Consider the following 22,043-nt stretch of genomic DNA (forward strand, 5'->3'; position numbering starts at 1 on the left):
GTGGGAGACGCATGACCCAGCTTGCTATGCAGCCTGTGAGCCAATGCCTGGAAATTTCCTTCACAATTTGCTTTTGCATCTAGAAACCCAATGTTATTAAAGTAATATGTTTAACTCCTACCCCTGGGGCTGTGGAAGTGTTACAGCTCTGTAAACCACTGCTTTCAGGGAAGTTCTTTCTTTTTCTGCCACCCTAGTTGTAGTGACATTCTCTCAGTTCTTTCTAATTTCCTGACCAGGAAGATAATGAGGAAATAGGGCCATAGTGGCTGATTGGAGCCGGATTGGGGAGGCATCCATACTAGTTACCACTAACACCCTGACCACCCCAAGGCCGATAATCCTCAGCTTCCTCATGTGAAATAAAGCATTTTAATTAGTTGTTTACATTTCGGTTGCTTTCTGAGCATACATCAGACTCCAAAAATTGAGACAGTTTCTCACACTGAGGTAAGTAGCAATTCCATCTGCTATTTCCACATGGCAATATTTTTGTCAATACAAGAGACAGTTGACCAATTTGCCAGGTATTGATTTTGGTAAAAATTTTTACATTCTCTCTCTCTCTCTCTCTCAGCTTTCTTGACGTGTAACTGACAAGTAAAATTGTAATATATTTAAAGCGTACAATATATACATATAAATGTGTGAAACGATCCCCATAATCCAATTAACACTTCTATCCCCTCACAATTTACCTCTGTGTATGTGTATGTGAGAATACATTTCTACTCCCTTAGCAAATTTCAGGTATACAATACTGTGTAATCAACTATAGCCACTAGTAGATCTTCATACTTTATTAATCCTACAACTGAAAGCTGTATTTTCCAAACTTTCCTCCATTTCCCTCACTCCCTAGCCCCTGGCAGTCATCATTCTACTCTTCATTTCTATGAGCTTGGCTTTTTTTATGATTTCACATATAAGTGATATTATGAAGTGTTTGTCTTTTCTAGGCTTATTTCACTTAGAATAATGCCCTCCAGTTTCATTCATGTTGTTGCAAATTTTTTGAGACTGAAAAACATTCTTCTGTGTGCACGCACGCACGCACGCACGTGCACGTGTGTGTATGTATACGCATGCATTTTCTTCATCTCTTTATCTGTCCACAGACACTTAAGTTGTTTTTATGCCCTGGTTATCATGAACAATGCTACAACGAACATGGGAGAATAGATATGTCTTTGAGATAATGGTCTTTCCTTTGTATCAATACATATCCAGAGATGGGATGATTTATACAGGAGGTCTATTTTTAATTTTTTGAGGAACCTCCATTTTTTCCCACAATAGCTGTGTCAGTTTATGTTCCCATCAACAATGTGCAAGAGTTCATTTTTCTCCACATTCTTGCCAGCATTTCTCTCTTTTGTCTTTTTATAACACATATCCTAACAGGTGTGGGGTGATAGCTCATTGTGGTTTTGATTTGCATTTGCCTGATGATTAACAATGTTGAGCATCTTTTCATATACCTCTTGGTCATTTGTATTACTTCTTTGGAAACAGGTAACTTTTTTTTTCTATTGAATTACATGAGTTTGTATATTTTGGATATTAACTCCTTATTGGATGTATAGTTTGCAAAAATTTTCTCATATTCTATAGGTTCCCTTTTCATTTTGTTGATGGTTCCCTTTGCTATGCAGAAGGTTTTTAGTTTGATGCAGTGTCACTTGTTGATTTTTGCTTTTGTTGCCTTTGCTTCAGGCGTCAAATCCAAGAAGTCATCACCAAGACCAATGTCAAGGTGCTTACTATCTATGTTGTCCTCTAGAAGTTTTACGATTTCAGGTCTTATGTTCAGGTCTTTAATACATTTTGAGTTGACTTTGTTGTTGGGTAAGATAGACATTCAGTTTCTTTTTTTTTTTGCTTGTGGAGATCCAGTTTTCCCAAAATCATTTGAAAAGACTATTCCTTCCTCATTGTATATTCTTGGCATGTTTGCCAAAAAGTTAGCTAATTTTATATGCATGGGTTTATTTGATGCCAGTACCATATTGTTTTGATTACTATAGCTTTGTAATATAGTCTGAGATCAGGAAGTATGATGCCTTGAGCTTTGTTCTTCTTTTTCAAGATTGCTTTGGCTGTTCAGGGTCTTCTGTGGTTTCACACAAATTTCAGGATTGTTGGTCATATTTCTGTGAACGATGTCACGAAATGTTGTTAAGGATTTCATTGAAGCTCCAGATCACTTTGAGTAGTATGGACACTTTAATGATGTTAATTCTTTCCATCCATGAGCACAGAGTATCTTTCCATTTATTTGTGTTTTCTTCAATTTCTTTCATCAGTGTTTTATGGTTTTCAGTAGATGAATCTTTCACTTTCTTATTTCTAAGTATTTTATTCTTTTTTATGAGATTGTAAATGGAACTATTTTCTTAATTTCTCTTGTAGTTTATTATCAGCATATGGAAATGCAACTAGTTTTGTATCCTGCAACTTCACTGAATTTGTTTATTCTAACAGTTTTTTGGTAGAGTCTCTCAGGTTTTCTATATATAGTATCATGTCATCTACAAATAAAGATAGTTTTACCTGTTCCTTTCCGGTTTGGATGATGTTTATTTTTTTCCCCACTTTTCATAATTGCTCTGCATAGGACTTCCAGTATTATGTTGAATAAAAGTGGCAAGAATCAATATCCTTGTATTTTTCCTGATCTTAGAGGAAAAGCTTGCAGTTTTTCATCACTGAATGTGGTGTTAGCTGTGGGCTTGTCATATATGACCTTTATTATGTTGAGGTATATTCTACTTACATTTAACTTGTTGACAGTTTTTTTCATGAACTTAATCCTACTGGATTTTATCGAATGCTTTTTCTGCATCTGTTGAGAAATTATATGATTTTTATCTTTCATTTTGTTAATGTGTTGTATCATGTTGGTTGGTTTATGCATGTTGAGCTATCCTTGCATCCTAGAAATAAATCCCACTAGGTCACAGTGTACGATCCTTTTAATCTACTACTGAATTTGGTTTGCTAACATTTTATTGAGTCCTTTGGCATTTACTGTCTTGATTTTTCATATTGCATTAGAGCTTCCCAGGTCACTTGGTCTTGGAATAGAAGAGGAGAGTTAATGGTCACTGTGGGACTTGGTTCTATTAAGTTATCTTGAATCTTTTCCAAGTGGGCTCTCAAGAATCATGTGCTTTGCTCCTACTGCCAGTCTGCCTACAGCTCCTGCTTCTTGCTATTTACTCAGGCCAGGCCCTGGGGGAAGAATGCCTAGGGTCTCAGTAAATATTTTGCCTTCCCCATTTGCTGTTAGGATGGTCTCCAACTTCTTTCTTCATTTGTTCATTTTATTAATTTCAGAAACCCCAGAATCTGATCCTGGACCTCCTCCATCAGACTGGAGGAAGTTCAAGCCTCTTCCAACGTGTTTCTTGCAAAGTGGCTCACAGAACTGCTTGTTTGAGTCAAGACTCAGGAAGCTCCCTGATTTCACCATGGATCCCATCCCATGGTCACTCCAATCCCTGGGAATGATCCATTTCATTCTTTACCATATACCACGCAACATCTGCTTAAGTTCCCTCAAGCATCTGGCAGCTTGGCCTACTAGAAGACACATTGAATTTGGGACCCACAGACTTGACATTGAGTTCCAGCTCTTCTACATACAAATTTTGTGACTGGGACACTGCTAGTCTGAAACTTAGTCTGCTCATCTGTAAAATGAAAGTAATAAGAGTTTTATAGGAATTAAATAAAAAAACATATGACAAAGGAGCCTGCGGATTTTTTTTTTCAAAGATTTTATTTATTTGAGAGAGAGATTACGAGCAAGGGGGGGGGGCGCAGAGTGAGAGGGAGAAGCAGACTTCTGCTGAATAGGGAGCCCCATGTGGGACTTGATTTCAGGACCCTGGGATCATGACCTGAGCTGAAGGCAGATGCTTCACTGAGATATCCAGGGGCCCCTGGACATTAAAGCATTTTACAATGTGTCTGTGTGTGTGTATGTGCTTGAGCTGAAGGCAGATGCTTCACTAACTGAGGCATCCAGGGGCCCCTAGACATTAAAGCATTTTATAATTGTGTGTATGTGTGTGTGTGTTTATTTTTTGTTTTAATGTAGTGGAGTGTGGTAACTAGGAGCACAACTTTGGGGTTAGACTTCTGTTTGAAGCCAGGCTTTACTATTTACTAATTTTATAACCATGAATAAGTGACTTTTACCCCCTTTCCCCCAACTTTAACATCTATAAAATAGAAGAGATAGAGAAGATAGCGATATCTGTATTTTAGAATTATTGAAATATTAAGTGAGGTATGTTTAGTACTTAATTATAGTTTTTAACATATCATAATAAAGGGTAGTTGCTTTTTTTCATTATGATAGTGATTTTATCTTCATTATAAGCATATTACTGACCATGAAGATGTTTTTGGCCTCAAAAGGAGGTACACCAGGACCCTTTAGACTTCTAATATACCTCCTTTTGTTCCCACCTAGGAATGCTTATCTTTAGAAATAAATGCATATAGATTTGTCTCACTTAATTTCAGTGTTTAGAAAATACTTTTTTAGTAGTTTCAAAATACATAAAAATATAGCACACTAGCTTCTTAGCAGCTGAGATTATTTAAGTTGACCCTTGGTTCTCAAATTCAGTCAAAAATTTACCAGGAAATTCCTGGAAGAATCAGTCCTCAGAAACCAGCGTTCTAAGGGAAGCCCTTTCTTGTGGGAATAACAGACCTGAGGTAAGTATTTTGAGAAAACAGTTGAGCAAATGAAACTACCAAGATTTTTGCCTAAACCCTTTTGCCAGTAAACCAGAAGGCTTCATCATTTGGTATGTATGTCAAGGATGTTCAGGGGATTTCTTGGAGAAATGTAGTCCAGTATCTCTAGGAGATTCTGTCATAGGGCATGTCTTTTGTGTCCACAAGTGGCCCTTCTCAGGAAAGTGAGATGTTTGTTTCTGGAATAGAAAACTGTAAATATTTTTGCTCATGCATCTATGGTTAGTTAAAAGGTGGCTGGGGGCTGGCAGCTCTAGCATCGTCTCAGCTGGGGCAGCTAGCCTCTGCTGCGTGAAACGCCTTCAGCAGGCTTGTTTTCAGCGCAGTTACAGGAAGCAGGAGCACAAATGAAAGGTGTGCTTATGTTTGAGGCCCAGGTTTCAAATTCTCTTTCGCTGCGTTCTGTTGGCAAAAGCAATGGAAGGGAAACCAGCCTAGATGGAAGAGGAGAGCAAACAGACCCCCTTTTGATGAGAAGAACTGCAAAATCACATTGCGAAGGGAGAAACAATGGATCACAGCCATTTTTGCAATCCACCATATATGGTGTAACTGCTCTGCTGCTCTCGAAATTAGCTGTAGTAATTTTTCTTCCCTCTTGCTCGTATGTGAGTGTTTCTGTTCCCCTACATTCTTGGCAACACTTACTAGAACCTAGTCAAATTATTTTTATCAGTCTGATAAAAGCTAACTGGTATCACATTGTTATTTGATTTTAATCTCCTTATCGCTAGTGAGGTTGAACATATCTTTATGTATTTATTAGTAATTTGGATTTCTTCTGAGGATTACCAATCATATCCTGCTAATTTTCATATTTGTTGGGCTTTTTTTGCTTTTTTTTTTTATAATTCCTTTCATATCCTAATTCTTTGAATGCCATATCACTGCAAACTTCCTCCTTTTTATTCATTTGTCCTTTTAACTTTGCCTCTCATGTCATCTGCCATAAGCAAAAATGTTGTCTCTTTATGTGATGAAGTGTGCCCATCTCTTCCTTTATGAGTTGTGCTTTTTGTGACTTAAGTTGCTCTCAATTTCAACACCTTTAATATATTACCTCATTTCTTTCTTAAAATAATTTTCAAATTTGCTTTTTTATATTCAATTCCCTCATATATCTGGGATTTATTTCTCTATATCATATGAAGGCAAGAATCTAAGTTTACTTTCACTTTACCAGTGTTCTCAAGCTACTTTTTTAAAGGGCATCTTTCTCCCACTGGTTTTTGGTGCCTTCCCTGTCAGGTATCAAGACTCCTGATGTGAAAGTTGGGTATTCATGCTTTCTGATGACTGAGTAATATTCCATTGTGAATATGCACCTCTTAAAAAACAAAAGAAAAGATTCCTGATGTGAGTGAGTGGGACTGTTTCTAGACTTGGAAATTTCCATTGACTTATTTGTCTGCTGTGACACACAAAAAAATGTGCTCTTTGGTTTATGATAATTTGACTATGGAATAGTTTCTAATGAATAAGAATACTTTCTGTTCAAGATTGCTCAGCTCTTTGTGTAGCTATACTTTCCTATATGAATTCTTTTTTTTTTTTAAGATTTTATTTATTTATTTAACAGAGATCACAAGTAGGTACCGAGTGGGGAAGCAGGCTCCCTGCTGAACAGAGACCCTGACGCTGGGCTCAATCCCAGGGCCCCGGATCATGACCCGAGCCGAAGGCAGAGGCTTTAACCCACTGAGCCACCCAGGCACCCCTGAATTCTATATATACTAGAATTTTTAAAAATCTGCTTCACTTTTGACTTTTCTGTTCTGAGATGCAATGGGCATATATCCAGCAAATGACTATTTTCACTGGACACATAGAGCTTACTCCTCCCCAATTCATGGTCATTTCTCATCAAGGGGACCTGTGCCCAGTAGACAAGGGCTGTAACTATATTCTGCTATACCACCTCTCATCCTGGTCGAGCCATTTCTCTGTTTCTCAATGTTCCTACTTGCTCAATAATGCTACTAATGTAAAATCCTAAAAACAGTAGGAATGTTTCTTTAAAAGTAAGTAATTATTATAAATCCCATTTCTAATTAGAGCTCTAGTACTTTCTGAGTTCCTATATAATTCTTCATCTCAGATGTCTCAGAATTTAGCCTCTTCTCTTAGTCATTCAGCAAATATTTACTTAGGCTTTATTACAGGGTTGTTACTGCTTAGGTTCAAGGAATAGGATAGCTTACTTAGCAGTTCTCTGAAAAAGAAGAGACAAGATTATTTTAACTTTATATGTGAAGGAACTAAAGTACACACAAAAAATTCTGTTAAACTAATTTGATTCAATACAAGTTATATTTGCTGAGTGCTGACCAAAGTTCCATCTCAGACTGTAGGGTAATGTGTTAAGTTATCAGGGATGGGAGTGTAGAAGATGAAGAAAAAAGGTCTTCCCTTCAAGGCTGGTCTCTTCCAATATGAAACATTACAGTCTACATGTAGAATTAGAGTTGAGTCCATAAAAGACTGTTTGCCTCCTTTCTGGGCAGATTTTAAGTACTTCCTCCAGCAGGTAGACTTTAAATTGGCTTTTGAAGAATGGCAGTATCACTGTCTGATTTCTAAGGAGATTAGCATGTGAGACATATTGAGGGCCAGAGGAGATATTGGAACAAAAGGGACCTAAGGAAAAATACACATTGCACAGGTACGGGGAGAAGAGGATGTTAGACTGGTTGGAATGGAACTACTATCTAGGACATATAAAGGTGGAATGAGTTAGTTCTCTTTTACCTCCAGGCTAGTATAAGTCAGTGGATTAGGAGACCTGACATAAATTGAAATCATGTGCTGGCTCTCAGTTCTTTCTCATTATAATGCTAATTCCTTTCTAGAAGTAACTCCAGTGTAATCTCCTCTTCAAAACCTTTTATAATTCACCACCTAGACTTAACCATTCTTCCATTTATTCCTGCTGTCCTCTGTGCATTTTTAAATCACAACATCTGTCATTGTCAGCATACATGTTGATATGTCTATCTCCCTGAGAGCAGGGACTATGTCCTTTGGGCTTTGTGTCCTTGGCAACTAGCACAATGCCTATTAGTTGAATGAACTTTTTGTTGTTGTTGAATGAACTTTTGTTGACCAACTCACCAGTTAATCCCTATTTTGCACATACCCCTATTTCTGCATATTTAATGCATTTTATGAGGTAGTAGCCTGTAGCACTGATATGATCCTTTGGTCACAGAATCTTGTGATTTTTGTGGGTGTTGATGCAGAGTGTGATGTGATCCCAAGAAGAAAGCTCTAGAGAGTAGGCTTGGCCAACAGTGCAGAGAGAATCATCATTGAGCCACATGTCTCAAACTAGTCTAGGCCTTGTTGAGACTTATAAGAAAGATATTTCCTTAGTAATTGGACATTTTCTTCTGAAATCCATGTACTTACCTTGTTCTGTATCTTCAAGCTCAAATAATTCAAACTTGTTTTTTAAAAAGTCTAAGAAAACTAAATAAGCCCAGTATTTCTTATATTTAGATTTTCTTCTGTTTTTAGGTTAAACATTCCTTCTGAATTTCCCAGATACCCTTTACGACGTTTGTCTTGAACTTTGAATGAGTATTCATTTTCACAAAGATGGTGTGACACAGCTAGGAAACTCATTAACTATATCTTCCCAGAGCAAAGAAAGGGAATTTGATTTTGTCAACTTGATAAGTATTTACTAAGACTTGGCCATGCGTCAAGTACCATTCTAAGGAAGAGGAAGCATATTGAGGTTTAAAATTTTCAAGGTACACTTACACCCTTCAAAGGGTTTTTTTGTTGGGGAATCAACATAAAGCTTAGAAAGCTGCAAATAAGGCAAAATAAAAACATAAGGCTCTGGCTAGTTCAGCATGTAAGTGCTAGAGGGATCAGAGTGTGTGAAAGGATCTTAAGAGAAGGTAGGACAGACTCCTGGGCTTTGGAGTCAAATAAATCTTGTTATGAATCCTAGTTCTACTATCACTAAGTAGACATGTAACCTAGGGCAAATGACATAACCTATAAATCTCATTTTACTCATTTGCAAAACTGGGCTACTATCTACCTCATAGGGTATTATAAATAAAGAATAAGATAGTGTATGTAAAGCATAAGGGTTTGGTGCAAGAGTGGACTCAACAAGTAAAAGCTACTTTTACAACAGAAAATCTGAGAACCTATGTTCAACTATAGTCACCAGAAACATAGTTAATAGTAATAGTAAGTAATAGTGAACCCGCATGTGCCGGGCATTCTGTTATGTACTCTCCATGGGTTTTCTTGTGTAATGCTTGCAACAACTGTATGAAAACTATTATCCCTTTAATTTTACAAAAGGAACAAATTGAAGGGAAGTTGCTTAAATTTTTAAAAGTTTCACAATTAGTAAATTTGACTTTTAAACAGGTCCTAGTGTCAACTGACACTAGGCAAGTTTAATCTTCATTCAGGGTCAGAATTTATTATCTGACATTTGAATGATCTGTACATACTTAGGCAATCTTTGGACTTTAGTTCGCTTTTCAGTTTGCATATTATCTAACAAAGCCAAAGGCCTATTTTATAAAGTCAGCTTCATAATAAACTTCAGTCTGCTCTTGGAGAGAGAGTTGAGGCATAACCTGGTCACTTGATGCTGTTTCTGATCTCCAAGCAGGCACATGTAGAAAATTGGAAGTGAGTGTGAGATACCTGGCCAGGCTAAGGATGAAATTATGAGTATAAGAGAAACAAGATATACCAACACCTCACTTCTTATCAATATTTAAGGAAGTGCACTTTACAGACAGAGGACTAGTAACTCTGTCCAAAAAGTGCTTAAAGGTAGAAAAATATCAAGTCAACATGAAGCTACATGAAGAGAAAATAAAATTAAACATCAGCTAATAAGTATTCTTCTCCAAAAACTAACAATGAAGCAGTAGAACACTGTAACACTCCTCTCCAAACTGAACTAAATAGTCTCTAATAAGCATTCTGAGATATTGAAAATACTCCCAATTAAAACTTATAAAACAAAAACAAAAATGGGCAAAACAAAAGTGCAAAGAAATGCCATAAAAGATACTCAAGCTCTGAAAGAAATCCATTAGGGACCAAGAGAGAGTAGAGTTGAATGGAAATCTAATAAAGACAACAGGCAGTAAAACAACAAAGGAAATGAAAGTGAGATAAAAAGAAGTAACAAAAGGAGGGCCTGAGTTGCTCACTCAGTTGATCATCCAGCTCTTGGTTGTGGGTCAGGTCATGGTTTCACGGGGTGGGGTGGAGCCCTGCCTTGACTCCACACTCAGCAGGGAGCCTGCTTGACATTCACTCTTTCTGACCCTCCCCCTACTCGTGTGCATGCTTTCTCTCTAAAATAAATAAATCCTTTAAAAAATAGTAAAAAAATGTTAAAGGAAAGTGGTAGAAGTGAACAATGTGCATAGAAGGTCTGATACATATATAATGGAGAACCTAACAAAACAGTGGTACATAACTAATATTTAAAAGTATAATATAGGGCGCCTGGGTGGCTCAGTGGGTTGGGCCGCTGCCTTCGGCTCAGGTCATGATCTCAGGGTCCTAGGATCGAGTCCCGCATCGGGCTCTCTGCTCAGCAGGGAGCCTGCTTCCCTCTCTCTCTCTCTCTCTGCCTGCCTCTCCATCTACTTGTGATTTCTCTCTGTCAAATAAATAAATAAAATCTTTAAAAAAAATAAAAATAAAAGTATAATATAATAAACCTTAATGAAAGAGACAAGAGAAAACAAGTCGACTTAGTGAAAAGGATGAGCAGGTACCTGGAAAGATTAACTATGACACATAACCCTAGTAAAATAAAGAAAAATCCCCAGGGCCTCCAGGCAAAAAAATCACTTTACCTTTAAAAGTAAGGAAATTAGGCTAACATCACACTTATCAAGAGCCATATACAAGGAAAAGAAATAGTGGAGCAACATTTTCAAGAAACTCAAGGAAATAAAATGTGAGCCAAGGATTTTTTTTTAATCCTGCCAAGATGTTCTTCAAGTACCAAGATTATTTTAAAAATCCAAACAAAAACAGTTTTGCACATGCAACAATGCAAAGCAAACTGTATACACAAGTACTTTCTGAGCAATCAACCATGGATGAACTCATCCAACCAACAGAGAACAGGGGAGACTTGGCAAATGATGGCAAGAATTTAAGATATTTAAGTATAAAGCTAATATTTAAAGCAAAGATGGGGACATTGGTGGAAGAATAATATGTAAAGGCAATATGTTCTGAGAAGAAAGAAAAAAAACAGGATCATTGACTGACTTACCGGTAATTGGTGAGTATTGAAGGATACCATTGTAAACAGACAAACTTGTAAGAGTCTAAATAAGAAAAAAAAAAAGGAGATTAATGGCACTGTAAATGATAAAAATACAAAACACTCACTAGAAAAAAAATGCAAATCTTCCTTAACACCAAAACAAATGAAGCAAGGAAGCTACATCAAATAAAGATCAAAGCAAAGTAAATGCAACATAATGCACATAAATTGATTTGACAGAATTGAGACTACACAAATGAGTCATAACCCTAAGTGTGAGTGGGTTTTGACTCATCCATTAAAAGAGAAGAATTTCAAGTAGGCTCGTAATGCAAAGCCCAACTCCATGCTGTTTGCAAGGAGAGTACCTAAATTATCTCACTTTAAGCCATACCGGCCTCTGGGCTGTGCAGACCTCCCTCATTATGCTGGTCCTCTGCACAACCATTCAGACAAGTGTCCTTGCTTTGTGGACCCCAAATGCATTGAAAGATTCTGGAAAAAATACCGTGCAATCTATTCTGTATCTATTGGGAAGGTTTAGAATATTTTAGCCCGCAGGGTCTTTATTATAGAGCCCTATAGGAGAAATTCCTGCCTGGCTTTTATTTTAAGAACAATTTTATGTCTTCTGAGTAATGTGTTAGTTTTTAATTTTAAAAACATGACACTTAGAATGCTTGGCAATAAGCTATATCTTAATTGGAAACAAGTGCATATGTCATGAATCCTGTTTTGGCCTCATTCTACTCTATTTTATATGCTCACCTTTATTTTTCTCATATAATTTTCAGCTCCACCTTTGGTAATCTTATTATATTTTATTTATCTTTTTAAGCTGCCTCAGATACTTTATGGGAGGGATACAGCATAAAAGCAAAATCAATGAAATGTTTTAAATGTTACTCATTATTACAAATATCAAAAAGTTTAGGTTGCTTGGGAAGGAAGTGAAAATTTTCTGCTTCAAAAGAGTGCAGTAGCATCCCCATGCCTTCATCCAGGCAGAGGGAGTGGGAGGGCTTCTGAGGTCCCTGGGAGGTTCTGAGATGCTTCTCACTGTTACCCAAACTATCTTCATCAGTACTTTTTGCTTTGTAAACACTTGTTTTATCTTCCCTGTTGACTTTTTTTTTTTTTAAGATTTTATTTATTTATTTGACAGAGAGCTCAAGCAGGGTAATGACAGACAGAGGCAGGGGGAGAGGAAGGCTCTCCACTGAGCAGGGATCCCCACGTGGGGGCTGGATCCCAGGACCCTGGATCTCATGACCTGAGTGGAAGGCAGATGCTTAACTGACTGAGCCACCCAAGGCGCCCCTCCCTGTCAACTTTTAAGGGTGGAAAGCTTACAAACTGTGAGGCAAGTTTTTCTATACTCTTATGAGTTTGTTTCTTGCTTGGGGAGAATATGTTAAGATCCTTAGTTTTATAACTTTTTCTCAAAGGGCTTCTCTTTACTGAACTTGAAAAAAAAAAACCCTGTATTTTTAGCCTCCACTGTGTTTTCTTCTTGTGCTTGTGCTCTTCTTGTGCGAGTCCAGTGCCAAATAGTGTTTATATTTAAAATACACTGTACCTAAGTATTTATAGACATGAATTTTGTGGGTTTTTTTGTACTTTTAACTACTTTTTCTGTGCTTGTATCTCCTGTAAGGTGACATCAGTCTTTTCTGCTCATTCTCCTGTCCCTTTCTTCTCCCAGTGGCCAAGTCAAGTTGCTGTAGCATTGATTCTTATTTAGTGAGAATATGCATAACTGATAGGTGGAAAAAAAAAGTGGGATAGCAGGTCAATTGTAAAGACTTCAAGGACCTGAGGACTAACACACAGCAAGAGAAAAATATATTCATTCACTCTTCAGCAGACACTTACTGACCACCTGCTATACTGAGTCACTAACCTCTCTGAAGACGAAGTGCTGAGAAAACACAGTAGTATAGTTTTTGACTTCACAAATGTTGGCAGGAAAGACAGCAGGCATGTTTGCAGAAAGGGAAGTAAATAATAATATAGTAAGTGATATGAAGGGGTTAGAGTATATGGTATGGTAGCCTGCCAGAGGGCACTTAGCGTAGACTTGGGTCAGGAAGTCTTCCTGGTGGAAGTAACGTCCAGGATTAGAACTTGAGAAGGAGGAAGCAGCAAAAAAGAAAGAAAGGAGGAAGGGAGGGAGGGAGGAAGGAAGGAAGGAAAGAAGGAAGGAAAAGAGAAAAATAGAAAAAAGGAAAGTGAAGAGAATGAGGAGAAAGTTTTAAGCATACACTTGATCTTAGCCAAAAGGCCGAGAAGCGATGAAAGTTTTAAGCATAGAAAACAAATTATTGTTAAGAAGAAGCTTTGGGGCACCTGAGTGGCTCAGTGGCTTAAGCCTCTGCCCTCAGCTCAGGTCATGATCTCAGGGTCCTGGGATCGAGCCCTGCACTGGGCTCTCTGCTCAGCAGGGAGCCTCCTTCTCCCCGCCAACCCCTCCCCCCGCCTGCCTACTTGTGATCTCTGTTTCTGTCAAATAAATAAATACAATCTTAAAAAAAAAAAAAAGCAACTTGGCATAGCGCATCTGTGCAGCTCAGTCAGTTAAGCCTTTGACTCTTGATTTAGGCTCAGGTCATGATCTTTAGGTTGTGAGACTGAGCCCTGGGTGGGACTCCATGCTGAGCATGGAACCTGCTTAAGATTCTCCCTCTCGAGACAAACCACAAGAGACTCTTAATCTCAGGAAACAAATTGAGGGTTGCTGAGATGTTGGGGGAGAGGGACAGGGTGGCTGGGTTATGGACATTGGGGAGGGTATGTGCTATGGTGAGTGCTGTGAAATGTGTAAGCCTGATGATTCACAGACCTGTACCCCTGGGGCAAATAATACATTATATGTTAATTTAAAAAAAAAAATATTCTCCTTCTCACCCTCTCTCTCTGCACCCCACCCCCACCACTTGTGTGCACTCTCTCAAAAAAAAAAAAAAGAAAAGAGAGAAGAAAAGAAAAAGCTTGGCATGTTGGGGAACTAAATATGCATTATTATGATTACAATACAGAGTTCAAGATTGAGAAGAATAGTGTAGGAGAGACACCATAAAACTCTCAATGCTTCTCAAGCTATTTCTCATGAAAACCAGTTTTTAAAAATTTCCCAATCTGTCACCAACCTATACTTTAGTAAATTACCAGGTAAAGGAATGACTGATGACATGTTTGCATGTCGTGGTAATATCAAATGACTATAAAGATTCCTAACTGCTTACTCTGTTTCTGTCCTGACCTTGTTGGGGACCAACAGCAGCTAGCTAGTCCTTAGCAGGCCAGGGCTACCCTTGAAGAGGACTGTTGCATATCAATATTCACATCCCCATCCTGAGAGTAATGTGGAACCAAGGAAGGTTATTCTGGAGAGGGATACTTGACTGTAATGCCCAAATGTCTGTTTTTCTCTTTAATTGTCTCTTCTTCCTTTTAATCACCTTTATCTGGCTTAGATATTCTTTCCTGTAAGTCACCCATCCCAAGCCATTCTTGAGTGGGTTAGCATTGCCTGGACCTCCTCTGGGTCATCAGAAATCAATTCCATCTGAGCAGCTCCAAAGGCTGGGTTGGATCCTTGATAATCACTAGCATGTTTATATGAGTGGATTCTGTAGTCATTATTCCTTTTTTTTTAATCTGGTTTTTTTTTTTTAAAGATTTTATTTATTTATCAGAGAGAGAGGGGGAGAGAGCGAGCACAGGCAGACAGAATGGCAGGCAGAGGCAGAGGGAGAAGCAGGCTCCCTGCTGAGCAAGGAGCCCGATGTGGGACTCGATCCCAGGACGCTGGGATCATGACCTGAGCCGAAGGCAGCTGCTTAACCAACTGAGCCACCCAGGCGTCCCAAATCTGTTTTTTTTTTTTTTAATGTAGCATAATTATTTTGAGATTTACCTGTAATTTATGTATCAGTATTCCATTCTTCTTTTTTTAAAAAATTTTATTTATTATTTGACATAGAGAGAGCGCACAAGTAGTGGAAGCAACAGGCAGAGGGAGAGGGAGAAGCAGGTTCCCCGATGAGCAGGGAGCCTGACTTGGGGCTGAATCCTAGGATTTTGGGGTCATGACTTGAACTGAAGGCAGAGGCTTAATGACTGAACCACCCAGGAGCCCCTCCATTTATTTTTATTTTTATTTTTTTTCTAAGTTGGCTTGAGGCCTGATGAGGCTCAGAGGCTTTTGTCTGTAGTAAGACTTCTGTATCAAATATGAGCTTCTAAGTTTTTTCTGATCTCCCAGTTACAGTGCTCTTAGGACTGTTCTTCATTCTGAGTTAGAATATGGAAATGATACAGAAATTCCTGAAATAGTTGTCACTTTATTCAGTAGCAGTGATTATACCAATGTCTAGAAACTGGGATTATAATTTTTCAACAGAAAAACCGTCAACAGGGATTAAATACCATTTAGGCATAAGCTGAGAAAGTAGATATCTTCTTAGATATTGTTAAGGCCCAGATAAAGTAGAATTAGCACATAGGAGATTGCTTTTGGGTAGGATGTACAAAGTTGCAAGAGAACATCAATGCTACCCTGATAATTAGAAAAAGAGGCTCTGCTACCAAAAAAGAAGGAAGGAAGGAAGGAAAGAGAGAAAGGAAGGGGGAAAGGAAGAAGGGAAGAGAAAGGCAAGGGAAAAATCAAAGAATTGAAGGTACAAAGAAACCTCAATGAACTATTTCCAAAAATTGATGGGTCCCTCCCCGAAGTAGAGACTCATGAATGCTTTCATCTCCAGTGGAGTGATGGGACGAGAAGCAGTAGAGTCATGGAGTGGGAGAAATCAGCCACTGAACTTTTATTTCAGTATAAACAAATACTTGTTTATTGAGGTATAATTGACTGTACATGTTTAAAGCACACAATCTGATAAGCTTTGACAAATGTATATACCTGTGTGACCATCACCACAATCAGGATAATACACATATCCCTGGCCACAGGGCATGTTTCTCCTGCCCTGTGATGATTCCTCCTTCCTGCCCTCACTCCATCTCAAGACAACCGTTGATCTGCTCAATATCACTAAGGAATAGTTGCATTTTTTAGAGTTTATATGAATGGATTCTCTAGTAATTATTCTTTTTTAAAAAATCTGGGTTTTTTTTAATGCGGCATCATTATTTTGAGACTTGCCTATAATTTATGTATCCGTATTCCATTCTTTTTTTTTTTTTTTAAGATTTTATTTATTTGACAGAGAGAGCACAAATAGGGGAAGCAGCAGGCAAAGAGAGAGGGAGAAGCAGGCTCCCTAATGAGCAGGGAGCCCAACTTGGGGCTGAATCCCAGGATCCTGGGATCATGACCCGAGCCGAAGGCAGACACTTAATGACAGAGCCACCCAGGCCCCCCTCCATCCTACCCCGCTAAGTACTGTTCTACTGTATGGATGTACCACAGTTTGTTGATCATTCACTTACTGATAGACATTTTGCTTGTTGCCACTTTGGGACTATTACAAATAAAGCTGCTACAAACATTCCTGACCCAGTATTTTATGGAAATATACTTTCATTTCTCCTGAATAATTAGGAATAGAATGGCTGGATCATATGGTAGGGTATACGTTCACATTTTTAGGAAATGGTTAAGGTGTTTTCTGAGGTGGTTGTGCCATTTTACTTTCCCCCAGCAGTAAATGAGTGCCAGTCCCTCCACATCCTTGTCAACACCTGGTAAGTCTAGTCTTTTAGCCATTCTAATGGATGTTTGGTGATATCTTGTTGGCTTGGCTTACATTTACTTCACAACTAATGATGTTGACCTGATTTGCCATCAGTATAGCTCCTTTTGTCCATTCAGATCTTTTCCCCACTTTTTAATTAGGTTGTTTATCTTCTTATTGAATTTTTAGGGTTGTTTACATATACTACATTCAAGTCCTTCAACAGAAATATGATACATAAATATTTTCTCAAATCAGTGACCTTATCTTTTCAGTCTTAATTTTTAATATCATAATAATTTGTTCCATTTCTCTAGTATCTTTAATTTTGATAAAATATATTTTATTAGTTTTGTTAATAGATTGTGCTTTTGGCATTCTATCTAAGACAGATTTCCCTGTTCCAAGGGCACAGAGATTCCTCCTGTGTTTTCTTCTTTAAAGGTATTATATTTTTAGGTTTCACAGTTTTTTAATGGCTTATTTTTTATTTTTATTTAAGTATAATTAACATACAGTGTTATATTAATTTCAGATGTACAATATAATGATTCAACAGTTCTCTACATTATTACTCAGTGCTCATCCCGGTAAGTGTACTCTTAGTCCCCTTCATCTATTTCATCTGTCCCCCACCTCCCCTCTGCTAATCACCAGAATCAGAGTATGGTAATTTAAGTAGCTTATTACAGAATAGTATAAAGGCTGTATATAAGTTCCAAATTTAGCATCTGGAATTCTTAGATCCACTTTTGACCAGTGCGATGAATCATATAATTTGAACAATAGCTAACATTAGGGAAAAAAGAAAATAAAAAAGAACTTGATTTCTGGGTTCTGATGATTTTTTTTTACAAATATAATAATCACTGTAGGACAGATTCTCTCGATGCATGTACTTATATTAGTTCCACTCCAGCTGTGAGTTACATTATGTTACTCTACCCTTCAGTACATTTCTTTTTTATTTTCCCCACCTCCTTGCTTTTTATTCATCTTCCCTGAAGTGTATTTATTTGCCTTCTAGGCACTTTCTAGGTTTAATGGCATGTAGAAGGAGCTCTAAATTTTGAGACAGGTTTGCCCACGAATCTTTATTCTCCCACCTTATAATTATGAGAACTTTTGGAAAGTTACTTTGCCTGTCAGTGAACGTAATTTTCTTAAATAAAAACGGAGCTAAAAGCTGATTCAGGCAGCTGATGTGAGGATTAAACAAGGAATTACAAACCAAGTGGCTGCCATACAGTCGGCCCTCAGCAAATGTTCATTCTCTTTCTTTTCCACTATGTAATAATATAATATAGGAATATAATATGTTGATCTGAAGTTATGTTACCATAAATTTAGAAAGCTAGACCTAATTTTTTCTAGTAACTCTTACTTCTATCCCTGAATTTCACTTTTTGTTCATTTCCAATGATTTACACTTAAAAGGTGCACTCCTGAGATGGGTCCTGATACTTATAAATATAGAATTTAACATGTAAGTAGATAGTTTTGGAACCTATATAGCTCAATCTTTTGGTGAATTATGTCTTCCTGATAATCCATGCACAATTTTATTGGTATGAGAAAAAGCCAGGGGAAGCATGACATTTACTTTTGTATGATATGTTCCATAATTGGGAGGTGAAGTAGAAATAGAAGATTTTCTTTAAAAAAAATTTATTTGAGTATAGTTGACACATGATATCACATTAGTTTCAGGTGTACAACATAGTACACTACATCTCTATACATGATGCTGTGCTCACCACAACTGTTACTGCCGTCTGTCACTGTACAGCACTATTACGGTTTCATTGACTAGATTCTCTGTGCTGTGCCTTTTATTCCCATGACTTATTCATTCCATAACTGGAAGCCTGTATCTCCCACTCCCCTTCACTCACTTGCTCACTTCCCCACCACCCTTCCCTCTGGCAACCATCAGTTTGTTCTCTGTGTTTATAGATACGATTTTGGTTTCAGTTTATTTGCTTACCTATTTGTTTTTTAGATTACACATATGGGTAAAATTATATAGTATTTTCTTTCTCAGTCTGACTTATTTCACTTAACATAATACCATCTAGGTCCATGTATGTTGTCACAAAGGCATTGCAAATTATATACCCTGTAAGGGGTTAATATCCAAAATACATAAAAAGCATATACAACTCAACACCCAAAAAACAAACTACAACTATAAAAATGGGCAGAAGACCTGAATTTTTCCACAAAAGATATACCGATGGCTAACAGATGCATGAAGAAATGCTCAACATCACTAATCATCAGGAAAATGTAAATCAAAACCACAATGAGATATTACCTAACACCTGCCAGAATGGCTAGAGTCAAAAGGGTAAGAAATAACTTGAGTGGACAAGGATGTGGTGATAAAAGAACTCTCGTGCTTTGTGGGTGGAACATAAATTGGTGCAGCCACTATGGATAACAGTACAGAGGTTCCTCCTCATATAGAAATAACCAGGGGCACCTGGGTGGCTCAGTGGGTTAAAGCCTCTGCTTTTGGCTCAGGTCATGATCCCAGGTCCCAAGCCCTGCATCGGGCTCTCTGCTTAGTAGGGAGCCTGCTTCCTCCTCTCTCTCTGCCTGCTTGTGATCTCTGTCTGTCAAGTAAATAAAAATAAAATATTAAAATAAATAAATAAATAAAAAGTAGAAATACCATATGATCCAGTAATTCTACTAAACTGGATATTTATCCCCCCCAAATAGGAACACTAATATCTATTTTTTCTAGATTTGGTAAATTGTATTTTCTAAGAATTGTTCTCATCTAAGTTTTAAAGTTGTATCAGTATAAAGTTGTTTTAATATCCTTTTATTATCTTTTAAATGCCTGCAGCTTCCAAAATTATGTCAATTTTTTCCCCTATTACTATGACATTTCACCTTCCTTATTTTATTGTTACTTGGTATTGCCAAAGGCTGATCTATTTTATTAGTATTTTTAAGGAACCAACTTTTGTCTTTGTTGATTCTCTGTGTTGTATCATTGTTTTCTTTAACATTAAGTGAGCTCTGTATTAGTTTTCTTTTGCTGTGTGGCAAATGATCACAAAATTAGCAACCTGGGCAATAACCCACTTTTTATCCCAAGTCTGGACATGGGTTAGATGGATCCTCTGCTCAGGGCCCCCCAGACTGAAATCAAGGTGTCGGCTAGGGCTATGATTCTCATCTGATGCCTGGGAGTCTCTTCCAAGCTCACTGGTTTTAGCAGAATTTGTGGTTAGATGATCGTGGTCTTCCCATTTTCTTGCTAGCTGGTGACTGAGACCATTCTCAGCTTCTAGCAACCAACACAGCTCTTTGCCATGCGGCCCGCACAGGTTGTCCACAGCATGGCTATGTGTTTTGTTCCAAACCAACAGGAGAATCCCTGCTGAAGTTTTGAATCTCTTTATCTTTTGTCTCTGACCTCTAGATCTCTTCTAAAAAGGTTCACCCAGGGGCACCTGAATGGCTCAGTGGGTTGAGCCTCTGCCTTCAGCTCAGGTCATGATCTCAGGGTCCTGGGATCGAGCCCCACATCGGGTTCTCTGCTTGGTGGGGAGCCTGCTTCCTCCCTCCCCGTCTGCCTCGCTTCCTACTTGTGATCTCTCTCTGTCAAATAAATAAATAAAATCTTAAAAAAAAAAAAGTTTACCCAATTAGGTAATGCCCACCCACATGCAACAACTGGGGATTAGGTTGGGTATGTGTACAAGGAGAGAAATCTTGAGAGTCATCTTAGAATTTTCCTACCAGAAGTTCTTGAAAGAAACACTTTTTCTTGAAAGAAACACTTATGTTGGTTTTATTCTGTTGTTTTCTTTATAACTTATGAAATTAGATGCTTAGTTCATTGCTTTTCTAAATTTTTTTTCAAATGCTATTGTGATTTCTTCTTTGAGCAATGCATTATTGGGTATATTTGAAATTTTTTAAATGTATGGATTTTTAAATTTATTTCCCTTTAATTCTTAATCACCTTCTTAATTGCTTTGTAGGAGAAAATATATTGACTGTATGATATCAATACTTGCAAACTTATTGGAATTTTTTCCATTTTCTTATAATGCTATCAATGTTCTCCTTATATTATTAGGTCATGTTATTTTGTGCACACCTACTCATGATCATTGTATGTTCTTGATCAGTTAAATCTTTTATCATTATGTAATACCTCCTTATCACTAGAAATTTTGAATTTACTTGTCTCAACTTTATTAGTATTTGTTCAGTGTAACTTTTCTATCTTTATATTAAAAATGTTATTTTTTTTTTTTTTTAAAGATTTTATTTATTTGACAGACAGAGATCACAAGTAGGCAGAGAGGCAGGCAGAGATAGAGAGGAGGAAGCAGGCTCCCCGCCGAGCAGAGAGCCCGATGCGGGACTCGATCCCAGGACCCTGAGATCATGACCTGAGCCGAAGGCAGCAGCTCAACCCACTGAGCCACCCAGGTTCCCTAAAAATGTTATTTTGTCATTACAGTTTAGATGTGTCTCTTATCAACATATATATCTGGATTTAAAAAATCAAGTCTAGCAACTTGGCCTGCTAATTGGAGTTTTCAGTGCAGTTATATTTTTGTCATTACTGGCATATTCTGGTTAACTCCAGCTTGTTATTTTATGCTTTCTATCTGTTCTACTCTTCTATGTTGTTTTTAAAATTCTCCTTCCATATTTTATTTTATATTAATGAGAAAACATAATAGAATAATTTTATAGTAAGATTATTAAGAATTAATAACATTATTATTTTAGAAACTACACATCCTAACCTAGTTTTTGTGAATCTTTTAGATATGTAAACATTCAGGTTTAACCTGTCAATACATAAATTTAATCAGTATTTTCATTTTCCTTTGAAACTCAAAACATTTAAAATTTAAACCACCTCTCCCAAACATTGAATTCTAGTTCCCTCTTTTTGCAACTCCACATTATTATTTTTACATACTTAGTGTTATCATTTTCTTTACTGTTCATTTTTTACACATGAATGAATTTTTTTATTCTAGAAATGCATTTTTTTTTAGAATTTAAGTGATATTTTTAGGTGGTAAACATTTTCAGTTTTAGTTTCTCTGAAAAATATCTTTATACCGCTCTGATTCTTTTTTAAAAATATATTTATGTATTTGAGAGAGAGAGTGAGAGAGAGAGAGAGCATGAGCAAGGCAGGGAGTAGCAGAGAGAGAAAACAAGAAGCAGGCATCCTGCTGAGCAGGGAGCCCAAGATAGGGCTCATTCCTAGGACCTCCAGGATCATGACTTGAGCCAAAGGCAGA

This window comes from Mustela lutreola, chromosome 13, assembly GCF_030435805.1.
Source record: "Mustela lutreola isolate mMusLut2 chromosome 13, mMusLut2.pri, whole genome shotgun sequence".
NCBI lineage: Eukaryota > Metazoa > Chordata > Mammalia > Carnivora > Mustelidae > Mustela > Mustela lutreola.